General features: G+C 46.2%; 1 non-coding gene across 1 annotated transcript; it reads left to right on the forward strand.

Moving 5' to 3' along the window:
• Window positions 1–4,113: 4,113 nt before the first annotated feature.
• LOC114679147 (small nucleolar RNA SNORA70) lies at window positions 4,114–4,242 on the forward strand. The gene has a single exon (XR_003730825.2). It is a non-coding gene; the product is annotated as a small nucleolar RNA SNORA70 (small nucleolar RNA).
• Window positions 4,243–11,928: the final 7,686 nt, after the last annotated feature.

Below are 11,928 nucleotides of genomic sequence, written 5' to 3' on the forward strand. Positions count from 1 at the left end.
GGAGTTTGAGACCAGCCTGGCCAACATGGTGAAACCTTGTCTCTTAAAAATAGAAAAATTAGCAGGTCGTGGTGGCAGGCGCCTATAATCCCAGCTACTCAGGAGGCTGAGGCACGAGAATTGCTTGAACCTGGGAGGCAGAGGCTGCAGTGAGCTGAGAGCACTCCACTGCACTCCAGCCTGGGTGACAGAGCAAGAGTCCATCTCAAAAAAACAAAGAAACAAATGAGACAGGAATAGGGTAGAAAGGATAGGGGAAGGGATACTGCTCTGAGCCATCCTTTTTGTATATTTCTGACTTTTAGAACCATGTAAATATTTCACATACTTAAAAATGAATAAAAATGTAATCAACAAAGATAGGATAGGGCCCCAAATGGAATACAAACAAAAACAATAAACTGGCTGGGCGCAGTGGCTCACGCCTGTAATCCTAACACTTTGGGAGGCCAAGGCGGGTGGATTGCCTGAGCTCAGGAGTTCAAGACCAGCCTGGGCAACATGGTGAAACCCCATCTCTACTGAAATACAAAAAATTAGCTGGGCATGGTAGCGTGAGCCTGTAATCCCAGCTACTCGGGAGGCTGAGACAGGAGAATCATTTGAACCTGGGAGGCGGAGATGGCAGTAAGCTGAGATCTTGCCACTGTACTCCAGTCTGGGCAACAGAGCGAGACTTCATCTCAAAAACTAAAAATAGAAAATAAAAAAAAACCTGGCTGTAACAAAAATGAATACCAAACCACACTGGGGATGGAGGAAGAAAATAACTACCCTAAGTAACTCTGGAAAAGAGCATTTTTGGCTATGTCCTATAAGGCCAAAGAAAAAAATTAAGCATAAGTATTACACTTAGTAGTTTTTCTCATGGCTACATATACTAGCATCTCTGAAACTAATTTATGTGTATTGGAGAAAATAAATGCGTTATGGACAATGAAAGCTAAATTTCTCTTTGTCAGAGAAAGCAGTTAAAATAAGAAATGGGAAAGGCTGCATGAAACCTATTGTTTTGGTTTGCAATTGGAGGTATGAACTAGTGTGTGTGCGTGTGTGTGTGTGTGTGTGCATCCTACAACCAATGAATACAACTAGCACCCAGGTGTGGATTTCTAAATACCATTAGCCAATGAAAGGAATTACATCTCCTTGAAGAAGTGGCTGATTTTAGTGCTAGGGCAGGGAAAGTACAAAATTAATGTGCAACAGAAAATAGGAACCGCACACACACAAAATGATGGGATGTGTCAAAAGGACACAGGAGCCCATTTGAAGGGGTTCCAATGGCCAAACCTTAAACAGTTTAAGCAAGAGAGCAGGCTGGGCCTGGTGGCTCACATCTGTAATGCCAGCACCTTGGGGGGCCAAGATGGAAGGATCTCTTGAACCCATGGTTCAAGACCAGCCTGGGCAACACAGTGACACCCTAGCTCTACAAAAAAATTAAAACTTAGCCAGGTGTGGTGGTGTGCACCTGTAGTCCCAGCTACTCTGGAGGCTGAGGTGGGAGGATTGCTTGAGCCTGGAAGGTGAAGGCTGCAGTGAGCCATGATTGTGCCACTACACTTGAGCCTGGGCAACAGAGCAAGATCCTCTTTCAAAAGAAAAAAAAAGGACAGAGAGAGAAAGAAAAAAGAAAGTAAATACTAACAGTAATACATTACAACACATAGAATAAAGTAAGAATCATGAATCCATCCTGACATAAATAAATACAGAGATAAGATGGAAAAGTTCTTCCTTACAGCAGAATTCCAACTAGCAAATAGACATTGGAAAGCATTGTTTGGCAAATACTATGCTAATAACTTTTTTAGGTAAAAACACTTCAACAGAAGCTAGGATGAGTAGGTAAAATAATATAGAAAATGGGATTGTTACTTAGTCTTAAAGATCTTCCCACAAAATACTTATTAATTACAAAGGGGAAAGAGTAACTTTGTAGTGGAGAAACCTCTAGACATCACCCTGTCGAGTGATCAAAGTGAACCTCCCCAGAAATGGGAAAAATATCATGTGCCTCCTGACATGATGCACACAGGACATAGCATGGCTTCTCTGATATTCACAACAAAAATGCAGAACTGAAATTAGTCACGAGGAAACCTCAGCCAAACCCCAGATGCGGGCTATTGTACAAGATAAGTGGCCAGTTATCTTTACAAACGTCAGGGTCATGGAAGACAAAGGGCTGAGGAACAGTTCCAGATGACAGAAGATTAAGGAGACATGCAACTTAATGTGTGGTGAGATGCTGCACTGAATGCTGAACCAGAAAAAGATCAGTGGGACAGTTGGTAAAATTTGAATTAGGTCTATAGATCAGATCATAGTGCTGTATCAGTGTTAATTTCCTGGCTTTTATATATGTATTGTGGTTATGTAAAATGTTAATATTTGAAGAATCTGGACAAAAAGTATAAGAATTTTTTCGGGTACTATTTTTGCAATGTATTTAAATCTGGAGGCCGAATACAGTGGTTCATGCCTGTAATCCCAGCACTTTGAGAGAATGAGGCAGGAAGGATCATTTTGAGGCCAGAAGTTTAAGACCAGCCTGGGCAATATAGGGAGATCCTGTCACTATAAAATAAAATAATAAATAAATAAATAAATAAATAATAAATAAATCTAGGTGGAAAAACTCAGCCTTTGTAGCCTGGTGTTGCCTCACCCAGTAGGTAAAGTCCTCTTGGTAAGGTCCTTTTAAGAATTCTCTAAGCTGGTTACTTCTGGAAGTGCAGTCAAGCTCACCATAGTCCTTTCTTTGCCAACACAGGTAGCTCTAGCCAGCCTCTGGCCTTCGGACTTTTCCAGGCAAGAGTTGGGAAGCACTGGCCAGGCGTGGTGGCTCACGCCTGTAATCCCAGCACTCTGGGAGGCCGAGATGGGTGGATCACTTGAGGCCAGGAGTTCAAGACCAGCCTGGCCAACATGGTGAAACCCTGTCTCTAGTAAAAATACAAAAATTAGCTGGGTGTGGTGGTGCATGCCTGTAGTCCCAGCTACTCAGGTGGCTGAGACAGAAGAATTGCTTAAACCAGGAGGCAGAAGTGGCAGATGAGCCGAGATCGCACCACTGCACTCCAACCTGGGCAACAGAGCGAGACTTCTCAAAAAATAAAAAAGAGTTGGGAAGAGGACTCTACACTCCCTTAACTCCAGGAGACACAGGTCACGTTTTCCAGATCTCTCTCAGCATCTTTTGCTCCAGTACAGGACAGCACTTCGGCTAATAAAGCCTTCTGACTTGACTTCAGGTCCAGGGTAGGAATAGCCCTCACCTCTAGGCCAGTAACTCCTTTCAAAGAAATCCTCTGTCTCCTCCGATCAGTCTCCTCAATGACTCTCCTGGTTACTCTTCTCTATGGTCTGGAGATATGTAATGAACTGCAGCTTCTAGTAGGTTCTGCTTGATTGGTGCACTTTAGAAAGAAGGAGACATGTCAGCTATTTTCCTCAGACTGGAGACTGAACCGGGAGCCCGAGATAATCAGTAAGACCCCATTTAACATTCTGTAGGTTTTTCATGCTACCCATAGAGGGGGCCATACAGCGCTCTTCTGCATTCTTATCATAACTTAAAGGGAAATTTCCACAATGTCCAGAGCCTCGATGTCCTGCAAATGAAGGAGGGGAATGTCCTCTAGTTTCTTGCAGCAGGAACCCACTTAGGTGGCACCAACCTGGTTCCAGATGGAACAGTAGATCTATAAAGGAAAAGTGTTGGGCACGGTGGCTCACGCCTGTAATCCCAGCATTTTGGGAGACCGAGGCGGGCGGATTACCTGAGTTTGGGAGTTCGAGACCACCCTCACAAACATGGAGAAACCCCGTCTCTACGAAAAATACAAAACCAGCTGGGCATGGTGGCGCATGCCTGTAATCCCAGCTACTCGGGAGGCTGAGGCAGGAGAATCACTTGAACCCAGGAGGTGGAGGTTGCAGTGAGCCAAGACTGCGCCATTGCACTCCAGCCTGGGCAATAAGAGCGAAATGCTGTCTCGAAAAAAAAAAAAAAAAGGAAAAGTGACGGCATTTACATCCTAAATCTGAAGAATCTAATTCTGTTGGCAGCTTGTACCATTGTTGCCATTGAAAACCCTTCTGATTCTGCAGCCAATTAAGCTGACTGAGTTCCTTTCCTCATGGGGGCCCAGTGTGCAGTCGCTGCAAACAGCAGCTTCCTTGGTAGCGTATGCAGCCTGTTTATTGTATGGGTTGCTCTAAGGGGAGACAGGTGATGGATGTTCAAGTTTCTAACTTTGCACTACCCCAATGTAGGCTCCGAACAGGAATGCAAGGTGCCTTTGGAAAGTCCCAGGGCACTGTGGCCAGGGTTCGCATTGCCCAGGTTATCATGTCCATCTGCACCAAGCTGCAGAACAAGGAGCACATGATTGAGGCCCTGCGCAGGGCCAAGTTCAAGTTTCCTGGCCACCAGAAGATCCACATCTCAAAGAAGTGGGGCTTCATCAAGTTCAATGCCGATGCATTTGAAGACATGGTGGCTGAGAAGCAGCTCATCCCAGATGGCTGTGGGGTCAAGTACATCCCCAGTTGTGGCCCTCTGAACAAGTGGCAGGCCCTGCACTCATGAAGGCTTCCACTGTGCTGCCCCCTCTTAATATTCACCAATACGTTCTACTTCCTGTCCGAAAAAAAATTAAAACCCTCCTGATGTCAGTCTCATATCCCCCTGGAATCCTGGTCAGCTGGCTGAGCTAAGCTTTGCTGCTGCCACAGGAGCCACTCCTATTGCTGGCCACTTCACTCCTGGAACCTTCACTAACCAGGTCCAGGCAGCCTTCTGGGAACTGCGTCTGTTGGTAGATACTGATCCCAGGGTAGCCACTGGCCTCTCACAGAGGCATCTCATGATAACCTACCTACCATACCTCTGGGGAACACAGGTTCTCCTCTGCGCTGTGTGGATATTTCCATCCCATGCAACAGTGGAGCTCTCTCAGGGGGTCTGATGTGGGGAATGCTGGCTAAGGGAGTTCTGCACATGCCTGGCACTCTCTCCTGTGAACACCCACAAGAGGTCATGCCTGATCTCTGCTTCTACAGAGACCCTGAAGAGATTGAAAAGCTCACACATGTAATCCCAGCACTTTGGGAGGCCAAGGCAAGTGGATCATGAGGTCAGTAGATCGAGACCATCCTGGCTAACACAATGAAACCCCATCTCTACTAACAATACAAAAAACTAGCCAGGCGTGGTGGCACATGCCTGTAGTCCCAGCTACTGGGGAGGCTGAGACAGGAGAATCACTTGAACCCGGGAGGTGGAGGTTGCAGTGAGCCAAGATCATGCCACTGCACTCGACACTCCAGGCTGGGTGACAGAACAAGACTCCATCTCAAAAAAAAAAACAGAAAAGAAAAGAAAAAAAAGAACAGGCTACTGCTGAAAAAGCTATGACCACAGACGACAGAGGATTTTCAGATTTAATGGTGAATGGACTGCTCCAGCTCCTGAGTTCACTGCTACTCAGCCTGAGGTTGCACACTGGTCGGAGGCATGCAGGTACCCAGTATCTATCCAGCAGTTCTCTACTGAAGACGTGAAACGCTCAGCCTGCCATGGAAAACTGACCTGCAGCTCCCATTCCTCAGGCCACTAAATGGGTAGGAACAACCACTGTGTGGTCTTAAGCTGTTCTTCCACAAGCTTTTTTTTTTTTTTTTTTTTTTTGAGATGAAGTCTTACTTTGTCAGACTGAAGTGCAATGGTGTAATCTTGGCTCACTGAGACCTCTGCCTCCCAGGTTCAAGTGATTCTCATGCCTCAGCCTTCCAAGTTGCTGGGATTACAGACGCCTGTCACCACGCCTGGCTAATTTTTCCATAGCTTTAGTAGAGGTGGGGCTTCACCATGTTGGCCAGACCGGTCTTGAACTCCTGACCTCAGGTGATCCACCTGCCTCGGCCTCCCAGAGTGCTGGAATTACAGGCATGAGCCACTGCACCCAGCCCCGCAGACTCTTAAGCAACATGAAAATAAGATAGATGGAAAATAAACATTAGTTTCTAAAAATAACAACAGAGGCAGGCAGATCTCCACCAGGGGTGTGGATCACTTGAGGTCAGGAGTTTGAAACCAGCCTGGACAACATGGTGAAACTCTGTCTCTACTAAAAGTACAAAAAACTAGCTGGGTGTGGTGGCACGTGCCTGTGGTCCCAGCTACTCTGGAGGCCGAGGCAGGAGAGTCACTTGAACCTGGGAGTCAGGGGTTGCAGTAAGCCAAGTTCGCGCCACTGTACTCCAGCCTGGCAAAAGAGTGAGACTCCGTCTCAAAAAAAAAAAAAAAAAAAAAGAGACAAGTTTCCCAAAGCTGGAACCTAGCTTTCACAGTGCCCAGAACATAGTTAGTATTCGTGTAACGCTGTGATTCCCCACTGGGAAATTTTAGAAGAAACTGCAACTTCAAACCTTAGATTAAAAAGCAACTGTCTTGCTGGGCACAGTGACTCACATTTGTAATCCCAGCACTTTGGGAGGTGGAGGGGAGCGGATCACCTGAGGTCAAGAGTTCAAAACCAGCCTGGCCAACATGGTGAAACCCCGTCTCTACTACCAAAAAAAAAAAAAAAAAAAAAAACCACGCACACACACAGTGAAAATTAGCCAGGCATGGTGGTGGGTGCCTGTAATCCCAGCTACTTGAGAGGCTGAGGCAGGAGAATCACTTGAACCCAGGAGGTGGAGGTTGCAGTGAGCCAAGATTGCACCACTGTCCTGGGTGACAGAACGAGACTGCGTCTCAAAAACAAAAACAAAAAACGACAGTCTTAAACTAATGTGTTTGACTAAGATGGATAACAGGGATTGGATTTACACTTCCACTTTAAACAACTAAAAACTTGACAAAATATATGAAATAAGTGTTTTCAGACGTCACATAGTCAGCACAGGGCAATCACGCTTGAGAGAGGAAACAGATGATTGCCCGGCTGAGTTCTAGGAGCGTTTCCAGGCCACGGCAAAGGGAGGGGGGATGTGTGGAGCCTGCTTGTCTCCCTGAGTTGAGGTAGTGTTGGGAGTTTGGGGAGGCCCAGGTGGCTAGCGTTTGCGGGGCAGAGTACTGGGGAGGACAGAGTTACACACAGAGAGACTCAGACAGCTGCAGAAGGCTCCCTTCAAGTCTTCAACTGAAGACGAATCAGCAAAGGCACGTATAGAAACTGTCAGGCCGCTGAGCCCAAACTAAGCCATCATTATCCCCTGTGACCAGCATGTGCACATCCAGGTGGCCTGAAGCAACTGAAGATCCACAAAAGAAGTGAAAATAGCCAGGTCCTGCCTTAACTGATAACAGTCCACCATTGTGATTTGTTCCTGCCCCACCCTAACTGGTCGATTGACCTTATGACAATATACCCTCCCCGCCCTTGCAGTAATGTACTTTGTGATATTCCCCTGCCCTTAAGAAGGTACTTTGTAATATTCTCCCACCCTTGAGAATGTACTTTGTAAGATCCACCCCCTGCCCCCCCAAAAATTGCTCCTAACTCCACCGCCTATCCCAAACCCGTAAGAACTAACGATAATCCCACCACCCTTTGCTGACTCTCTTTTCGGACTCAGCCCACCTGCACCCAGGTGATTAAAAAGCTTTATTGCTCACACAAAGCCTGTTTGGTGGTCTCTTCACACGGAGACATGTGACAGAAACCACTTGAGGCTGGGCGTGGTGGCTCATGCCTGTAATCCCAGCACTTTGGGAGGCCGAGGCAGGTGGATTACCTGAGGTCAGGAGTTCGAGACCAGCCTGACCAACATGGTAAAACCCTGTCTCTACTAAAAATACAAAAAAAGTTAGCCAGGGGTGGTGGCGGGCACCTGTAATCTCAGCTGCTTGGGACGCTGAGGCAGGAGAATCGCTTGAACCCGGGAGGCGGAAGTTGTGAAGAGTCGAGATTCCAGCCTGGGCAACAAGAGTGAAAACTCCATCTCAAAAGAAAAGAAAAGAAAAGAAAAGTAACCACTTGAAGCTGGAGAAAGAATCCCCTCAAAAGAATCATCCCTAGAGCTCACACAGGGCTGGGGATCGTTCACATTCCCACCAGGCAGAGCGGGAGCACCTCATCCTGTCCAGGGCATCCAGTAGAGTACTCAAGAGTTTTCGCCTCAGAAATGGTGAGAAAACTGGCTGTAGATAATAGGCTGCTTTAATTCCACCTAATGAAACTGAAAAGCAAGATTCACAATGAACCAAACCCATTCTGAGAATCTTAACTGTGTGACAAAACAAATCTCAATAGTATTTTTTTTTTTTTGAGATGGAGTCTTGCTCTGTCACCCAGGCTGGAGTGCGGTGGCATGATCTCAGTTCACTGCAACCTCTGCCTCCTGGGTTCAAGCCATTCTCCTGGCTCAGCCGCCCCAGTAGCTGGGATTACAGGTGTGCGCCATCACGCTTGGCTAATTTTTGCATTTTTCAGTAGAGACGGGATTTCACCATGTTGGTCAGGCTGGTTTCAAACTCCTGACCTCAGGTGATCCACCTGCCCTGGCCTCCCAAAGTGCTGGGATTACAGGCGTGAGCCACTGCGCCTGGCCAACTCGATAGTATTTTTAATTTAATTTTTAAAGACAGGGTCTCGCTCTATCACCCAGGCTGGAGTGCAGTGGCTTGATCTCGGCTCACTGGAGCCTTGACCTCCTGGACTCAAGAGATCCTCCTCAGCCTCCAAGTAGCTGGGTAGCTAGAACTACAGGTGCATGCCACCCCACCTGGCTAATTTTTTTTTTTTTTAATTTTAGTAGAGACAGGGTCTTACTATATTGCCCTGGCTGGTCTTGAACTTCTGGGCTCAAGCTATCCCCTGCCTTGGCCTCCCAAAGTGCTGAGATTACAGGAGTGAACCACCATGCTGGGCAGTATTTTTTTTGAATACAAGAATATTCAGCACTCGGCCAGGCATGGTGGCTCACGTCTATAATCCCAGCACTTTGGGAGGCCAAGGTGGGCTGATTACTTGAGGTCAGGAGTTTGAGACCAGCCTGGTCAACAGGGAGACACCCCGTCTCTACTAAAAATACAAAAATTAGCCAGGTGTGGTGACACGTGCCTGCAATCCCTACTACTTAGGAGGCTGAGGCAGGAGAATCACTTGAACCTGGGAGGCAGAGGTTGCAGTGAGCTGAGGCTGTGCCACTGTACTCCAGCCTGGGCAATAGAGGGAGACACTGTCTCCAAAACAAACAAACAAACAAACAAACAAACAAACAAATATTCAGCACTCATCAAGGTAAAACTCACAATACCTGGCACCCTGGCATCTGATCAAAACTTACCTGATTGCACCAGGCGCAGTGGCTCACACCTATAATCCCAACACTTGGGGAGGCCGAGGCAGGTGGATCACGAGGTCAGGAGATCGAGACCATCCTGGCTAACACGGTGAAACCCCGTCTGTACTAAAATACAAAAAATTAGCCGGGCGTGCTGGTGGGTGCCTGTAATCCCAGCACTTTGGGAGGCCGAGACAGGAGGATCACGAGGTCAGGAGATTGAGACTATCCTGGCTAACATGGTGAAATCCCGCCTACATATACAAAAAATTAGCCGGGTGTGGTGGCGGGCGCCTGTAGTCCCAGCTACTTGGGAGGCTGAGGCAGGAGAACTGCTTGAACCCAGGAGGTGGAGGTTGCAATGAGCTGAGATCGCACCACTGCACTCCAGCCTGGACAACAGAGCAAGACTCTGTCTCAACAAAAAAAAGGAAAGAAAGAAAGAAAGAGAGAGAGAGAGAGAGAGAGAAAGAACGAACGAACACAAATGATAAAATTAGCAGAAAAAGACAATAAACAGATATTATATTATATATGGTCAAGAACACAGAAAAAAATAGGCATTAAAGGAAAACATGAATGAGGTAAACAAACAAACAAAAAACAAAAATAAACCAAAACTCTTAGGGATATAGCCTGGCGTGGGTGGCGCATGCCTGTAGTCCCAGCTACTTGGGAGGCTGAGGTGGGAGAATCACTTGAACCCAGGAGGTGGAGGTTACAATGAGCCAAGATCGTGCCACTGCACTCCAGCCTGGGCAACAGAGTGAGGCTCTGTCTCAAAAAAAAGAACTTTCAGAGATAAAAATATGTGTAAGATAATGAGAGGCCGGGCATGGTGGCTCATGCCTGTAACCCTAGCACTTTCGAAGGCCGAGGTGGGCGGATCACGAGGTCAGGAGATCAAGACCATCCTGGTTCACATGGTGAAACCCCATCTCTACTAAAAATACAAAAAATTAGCCGGGCGTGGTGGTGGGCTCCTGTAGTCCCAGCTACTTGGGAGGCTGAGGTAGAAGAATGGCGTGAACCCAGGAGGTGGAGCTTGCAGCGAGCCAAGATCACGCCACTGCACTCCAGCCTGGGCAATGAAAAAAAAAAAAAAGAGAAATACACTGAATGGGATTAACAGCAAATTACATAATAAAAGAAGATTCGTGAAACATAGGGATATAGTAAAATAGAAGTTATCAAAAATGAGCCAGGCGCGGTGGCTCAAGCCTGTAATCTCAGCACTTTGGGAGGCTGAGGCGGGCAGATCACGAGGTCAGGAGATCGAGACCATCCTAGCTAACACGGTGAAACCCCGTCTCTACTAAAAATACAAAAAATTAGCTGGGCGTGGTGGCGGGCGCCTGTAGTCCCAGCTACTCGGGAGACTGAGGCAGGAGAATGGCGTGAACCCGGGAGGCGGAGCTTGCAGTGAGCCGAGATCTTGCCACTGCACTCCAGCCTGAGCAACAGAGTGAGACTCTGTCTCAAAAAAAAAAAAAAAAAAGAAGTTATCAGAAATGAAACATTGAGAAAAAAAAAAAAAGACTGAAGAAAATAGAGTATCAGTGAGCTATAGGACAAATCAAATATCCCAATGTATGTGGAGCTGGAATCTCTTAGAAGAGGGGGTAAAAGAGGGAAAAGGAAATATTTTAGTATTTTAAATAATAGTGGCTTCGAATGTTCTATATTTAATGGAAACTATATGTCCACAGATCCAAGAAAATCAAAGGACCCCAGACAAAAGAAACATGAAACTATACTATATTTTACTGTATAATATATATTCTATATATTATAATCAGATTGCTTAAAATCAGCAATAAAGAGAAAATCTTAAAAGTAATCAGAGAAATAAGACATTGCATAGAGAGGAAAAAATACTAAAATGACAGCTGACTTCTTGCTAAAAGAAAAAAATAAAGCAAGCCAGAAGACACTGGGGCAACATCTTTAAACTACTAAAATAAAAAAGCTTCTGCCAGGCGCGGTGGCTCACTCCTGTAATCTCAGCACTTTGGGAGGCCGAGGAGGCGGATCACCTGAGGTCAGGAATTCAAGACCGGCTGACAAACACGGAGAAACCCCATCTCTACTAAAAATACAAAATTAGCCTGGTGTGGTGGTGCATGCCTGTAATCCCAGCTACTTGGGACATTGAGGCAGGCGAATCACTTGAACCTGGGAGGTGGAGGTTGCAGTGAGCCAAGATGGCACCATTGCACTCCAGTCTGGGCAACAAGAGCGAAACTCCGTCTCAAAAAGAAAAGAAAAAAAGAAAAAGAAGAACAAAGAAAGAAGAAAGAAAGAAAAGAAAGAAAGAGGAAGAAAGAAAGAGAGAGAGAAAGAGAGAAAGAAAGAAAGAAAGAAAGAAAGAAAGAAAGAAAGAAAGAAAGAAAGAAAGAAAAGAAAGAAAGAAACTTCTAAAAAAAAAAAAAAAAAAAAAGAGAGACTAGGTGTGGTGGCTCACGCCTGTAATCCCAGCACTTTGGGAATCCAAGGCAGGAAGATTGCTTGAGCCCAGGAGTTTGAGACCAGTCTGGACAACATGGAGAAACAATATCTCAATAACGCATACAAAAATTAGCCAGATGTGGTCCAGCGCACACCCGTAGTCCTAGCTACTGG

This window comes from Macaca mulatta, chromosome 6, assembly GCF_049350105.2.
Source record: "Macaca mulatta isolate MMU2019108-1 chromosome 6, T2T-MMU8v2.0, whole genome shotgun sequence".
Lineage (NCBI taxonomy): Eukaryota > Metazoa > Chordata > Mammalia > Primates > Cercopithecidae > Macaca > Macaca mulatta.